The sequence below is a fragment of the Punica granatum genome, chromosome 1 (genome assembly GCF_007655135.1).
Source record: "Punica granatum isolate Tunisia-2019 chromosome 1, ASM765513v2, whole genome shotgun sequence".
Taxonomy (NCBI): domain Eukaryota; kingdom Viridiplantae; phylum Streptophyta; class Magnoliopsida; order Myrtales; family Lythraceae; genus Punica; species Punica granatum.
The window spans coordinates 40191348-40197347 of NC_045127.1; the positions used below are offsets into that span (position 1 = coordinate 40191348).

Below are 6000 nucleotides of genomic sequence, written 5' to 3' on the forward strand. Positions count from 1 at the left end.
TATTCCATGAATTACACTTGAAAAAAAACAAATGAGATAGAAAATGTAATAAGGCCTAGTAGGAATTATTAATTTTGTCAAGGAAAAAAAATCGGGTTGAAAAAATAGCGATATCGGTGAATAAATAGATGCAACATTTACAAGAGCAATATGTATGGCAATCATAGATTCCAAAAAAGGTAAAAAACCTGCGATCAAACACCGCAACTTCGTTATATTGAAAGTGATTATGTTTATATTCGTTTTTCCGATAAAAAAGTATTTAATATTTATTCTTTTCAGGGATGTACTCTTATTACATGTTAAATCTTAAATCACGACATTAAGAGCATATTTAACAATTGTATATTTGAAATTGCGTTATCTAATTTTTCTTTCAACTTTAAAAGGGGGAAATAAAAGGAATGCATGTTGGGTCATTCACTAAGACATCTCTTGATGAAATTTGGGGAGTAACATCTCCATTCAATTTTCGGAATGTAAAACTTCACTTTCGAAAGTTCGGAGGATGACATCTATTAATAAAAAATAGCTTAGGGAGTGACATTTATATTTACCCAAAAAATTAAAATTCAAAGTGGGGTTGGAGAGGCGGCAATGGTACCTCACCAGAGCTGCCGGCGTGCTGGAGGGGTAAAGGTCAACGGCCGTCAAGGGCTCGCTGATCGGAATCGAAAGAATTTCAAATCTTGGGGTCTTTCGATTCCGATCAATGCCAAGGGTCCCACCACCGCTGAGTCCCTCTCTTTCTATATTTTATTTTTCTTCTTATGGTAGCATAGCGTCGACAGCGGTGAACTTACTAGCAACCCTCTCTTATGTTATGAATTCTTTATATTAATTTTTAAAATATTTTATGAAATTTATTAAAAAATTTAATCAAGCCTACATGGTCATCTTCTATGTGCAACGTGGCACCATTAAATGCCACGTTGGTGAGTTTCGCCAAAATTAATGGAAGAAATCTTGTTGTGTTAGACGCGCAATTAAAATAGCAGTTTGTACATTTATGTGTAATTTTTAAAATTTGTGTTAGGATTAGAAATTTGAGCAAAAATTGTGCTCTTATAGGTAATTAACTCTATTTATCATTACATTTTATCCCTTTCTTAATAATATAATTATTTATTTAATTTTAATTAAACATGTGATCTGATCCATCAAATTCTTTATTAAATACGTGAACTCATGAATTCATATCTTCACTGGTTCAGTATCCAACCCGTTTTTGATAACAAGGGAAAGTTTGGAGAATACTGAGAATATCCCAACTTCCCCTAGCAAAACAGTCCCTAGAATTTTCCTTGAGATGATGATTAGCCATAGCAAGAATCAGACAAAAAAAAAATCTAATATGACAGCAAATTATAGTAATGCCTTTAATACTTTCATTTCAAACATTTAATATTTCAATTCAAATGTGTAATACTTTTAGTCTCGTGATTAGTATAAATATCTTTTACTTCTACTTTCAGTTCAAGTATTTATTAATTGAGAAAAAAGTCATTTTTTGTCATCAACCTTACATCTCTTTTTCGTTTTCGTCCTAAACCTTTATTTTTGTTAAAATTCGTGTTTAACGTAGTTCGTTTTGTTTCTTCCAGTCTTACCATCTACTTTTCAGTTAAAAAAATAATTTTCCATCAAAAAAGATTTAAAAATTATAATTTTATTTAATATATTTAAAAGACTAATAATTTTTTTAAAAAAAAGTGAAGGAAAATCGAACTTTAAGGAAAGGAGAAGGGGGAGGGGGCGGTCGAAGCCTTGCCGGCGGCCACCCCTCCCGTGGCAAGGTCGCCAGTGGGTTTTGGGGTCACTAGCAACCTTGATTCTCAGGGGAGGGGGCTCCACTAGCAGCTACCCTTCCCATAAAGAGGTCGCCAGTGAACCCAGAGGCCACCGGCGACCTTGCCGAGGGAAGGGTGGCTATCGGAGGGGTCCCTTCCCCCAAGAATCATGGGGTTCTAGTTTCGACTGGGATCCCTCAATTCTTGGGGAGGGGGCCTCGCCGGCGAAGATCTGGCCATCCTCTCTCCCCCTTCTCCGTTCCTTTCTGTTCGACTTCCCCTTTTTATGTTTTTTTTTGTTTTCAATTTTTTTAAAAAATTATTATTTGACAATATCTTTTTGACAGAAAAGTTAATAATGGAGGATCAACGTAAACAAACGGTGCAATGTTAAGTGCGAATTTTGACAAAAGTAAAGGTTTAGGATGAAAACTAAAAAGCGATGCAAGGTTGAGGACCAAAAATAACATTTTTCCTTATTAATTCAATTGAAAATTTTTATAGTTTGTGCAGTCATTTATCATAAATAATAAAAGTACTGAGTACCCAAGCCGAAAAATACTAAATATTTGAATTTAAAATACTAAATGTGTCATTCTAATATTGATGTCTTGTTAGAGTTTCCAAAGAAGAAAATCCATTTACTTTGACCCTGATTCTCCTTCCTAGAAAATTATCAATCTACATGGGTTCAATGTTCATAACTGCCACATAGTTGTTTGTAGGCTTGCCCTCTCTTCTGAAGATTTTTGCCCATACTATACTTCTTTTTAAAAATAATTCTCATAATAGACTTCCTCAAAAACTATTTTTCAAAATAGATTTATGTCAGTTTCTTTATTATCTTTCTAGTCCCTATAACTTATTAATTTGTTTCTTTTAAATCCATTTACAAAAAGCCTAATTTAGTTATCATCATGAATGAATTATCCACAAATTTGTTTTAAACATATCTTAATATAAATTTTCCGTAAATCAATCTTTAAGGTTTATGGATGAAACTACAAAATCAACGTTAGAATTTTGTTAGAGTTTTGTTAAATTAAAAGTATAGGAAACTAGGTAGTCAGAATGTCTTTATGTAGAATAAAAAGAATTACGAGAACATATATATTTCTTTTTTTTTCTAGATTTACGAGAATATATATTGACAACTGCAAATTAGTTGATAGGAAGTATGAATATAATAAATCTAGAATATGCTCAAGGAAATTAAAATTCTTCCCCTTAAAAACAGTCATAACAATATACAAAATTATCATAATTAAGATGTATAATCTTCATATAATCGTTATACATAGTGAAAAAACACCAAATTTACAATAAATATGTCATAAGGCATGCATTGTATGTACTAACTTAAACTATTCCCTATTGTTTTATTCCCAAAGTTTAAAATTATTTCTAAAATATTAGATTTTCTACGTAAAATTCTCAATAGTATTTTAAACAATTATAACTAGAATTTCTCCAATATTAATATTAATCAAATATATTTTCTAGCTCACATACTCGAATTAACATAATTCTTAAAAATTTCATGAGCAATCTTCAGAAATTTCTTATATAAATATAAATTTAAATTGATGAGAGAAATTTACTAAAAATATTTTATTTGAGAAATAATTACCGAAAAAGTTTATATGAGGAAGGATCATAATAATAAAACAGATTTTTTTAAGGGGATCTAGATAAAACAAATCAAAAGTTGTAGGACTAGAAGACTAATCGAAAGAAAAATATAAATCTATTTTGAAAAATAATTTTGGAGAAGTCTATTGTGAAAAATAGTTTTAAAAAGAAGTTTAGTTTGGGTAAAAACTCCCCAACTGAATAAGCTGCTTTTCCTGACTCTCCCCTTCTGTCCCTTTGTTTTTTTTTTGTAAATTTATTTATCTATATATTAATATATATTGATATTTTGTATTTATTTATTTGTAGAAAAAGCTATTTAAGCAAAGTGGTCAGAGAGAGAGAGAGAGAGAGAGAGAGAGAGATTTAAAAAATGGAAAGAGAAAGCAAGAGAGAGATGCCACCGCCAGAGTGAGACTGTGAAATGTGAATAAAACCACACACACTCTCTCTCTTCAGAGTCTATGGAGCTTTCTTCCGCCCTGTTCTATTTTGAACTAGAGGGAGGGTGGTGAGTGTGGTGTCCCCTGCTAGAACCAACCCGCAAACAGAAACAACACAATTTCTCTATCTTCATGTCATGTGTTCTTAGCAAGAAAACAACACATATGGATCTTCTTCTTCTTCTTCTTCTTCTTCTTCTTCTTCTTCTTCTTCTTCTTCTTCTTCGCGTTTCCACTCTCCTCCTTGTTATTGATTCTTGAAGCACCCATCTTGATTTCTGCTGTCAGTAACTCACCGCCCATGCCTCCTCCTCCTCCTTCTTCCTCCATACCATCAGCTCCCAGGTTATCTGGAATCGATCAGTTGAAACATCTGTTGCTTCTGTTTGCCAAAAGGTGGCCTTGATTGAACACAATATGATCCAGCCTAGTAATTTAGTTGATGTCTCAGTCTGGAGTTGGGGAATCCGATTAACCCTTAAAATGCCGGTAGTTTGGAATGTAGCTGCCCGAGACTAGAACCAGTAGTCTTTAGGATTGCAGAAGTACATCGAAGCAAGCTGGAAACTTCTTAGTTCTTATGAGTGTGCTCCATCACGATCTGTTGGCTTACTGAGAAGAGTTGCTACCATTATTGAAGAGATTTTTTTTTTCATTATCGGTATTTCTTTCTTCAGGTAAATTGACTGACAAGAGCGATTCATGCGTTTGGGGTTGTGCTGCTGGAACTTTTCTTGGGAAGGAAGCCGGTCGAGAAATTGGCACCAGCTCAGTGCCTATCTATTGTCACCTGGGTATGCCATTCTCAGGATCACTCTTAATCTTCTGCCTTTTCGTTACGGTTTTATTCGATACAAATCGAATATTGTCTAAGAGCTGTCTTCTTGATGCTGCAGACCATGCCACACCTTACTGAAAGATCAAAGCTTCCAAACATAGTAGACCCCACAATTAAAGATGCCATGGATTTCAAACACTTATATCAGGTTCTCTCATTTCGAATTTTCTGCCTTGACTTTCTGTTCTGTTTTAGAAGAAAATTACAGATTCCAAGTAGTAAGTGGTCCCTTGTCTTTAAAAAGATTCTGCTAAATTGGTAATAATATGAAAAGATAATCCTATACTTTGCCAGACCACTGAAAGTAATGCAGTCCGAGTTTTCCCTCAATTCTTTTGGTTTGGATCTTTTTGGTCTTGCAGTCAAGGAATAACTGCGTATCGGTGTCTTCTGAAAATACTACTTTCAATCTCATTGTGTGATTGATGATAGTATAATTGTGATAAACCTCTTTTTAGGTTGCTGCGGTGGCAGCATTATGCTTGCAACCTGAACCGAGCTACCGCCCACTAATAACCGATGTTATGCATTCTCTTATCCCACTTGTACCCATCGAGCTTGGTGGAAACTTACGAGCTACCCAGCCTCCCATTTCAAGGGATGTCCGGAATGGCCTATGGCAATCGAAGTAGGTTGGGGGGGGGGGGGGGGGGGGGGGGGGGGGGGGGGGTTCATTCTCGGATCTTGATCTCTTGAAAATTCGCGTACCCTAGTGGTCGTGAGTTCGATTTCTATTGGATCATTTGGAAGTTTTGTTTCAAGAGGAAGTTGGGCAGAGATGAGAAGTTCATCCTGATTTGTAAATTCTACAGAATGAGAGATTGTTTTCTGTGACAATAAGATGTCACTGTGCATCCAAAGCAGCTATGTATGTTAAGCCGATTGAGATCCATCAAGACTAGACATTATTACTTCCGCTAGCAAATCCTCCAAGATGCTTTGCAGTGTACATCCCTAATTTTTGACAGGTTTTGATGAAATATTTTTAGAAAAACTAATAGATATTTATATTTTTTCGGTAAGATCACATTATCTTATCAGTTTATTGGCTAAATTGGATCTAAATTAGGAGGTATGTGCAATGTGTTGAGGGTTTTGAGGGAACGAGGAATTTCAAGTGTAATATTCTTGTTGTATTAATCTTCCCCAAATAGGCGGAATTTCAAGTGTTATATTCATGTTGTATTAATCTTCCCCCAATCGGAGCCTACCTGCCAACGACTTTGTACTGTATATATACAGAGAGAGGAGAAACACTCTCCGAGGATCTCTTTTTCAGAAGCTGGGGACGTTCCTC

At 34.8% G+C, this 6000-nt stretch overlaps 1 long non-coding RNA gene across 1 annotated transcript; it reads left to right on the forward strand.

Annotated features, from left to right (window-relative positions):
* The first annotated feature begins 3817 nt into the window (after window positions 1–3817).
* LOC116192272 lies at window positions 3818–5336 on the forward strand. Its single transcript, XR_004154035.1, has 3 exons — window positions 3818–4659; window positions 4762–4851; window positions 5162–5336. It is a non-coding gene; the product is annotated as an uncharacterized LOC116192272 (long non-coding RNA).
* The last annotated feature ends 664 nt before the right edge of the window (window positions 5337–6000 follow it).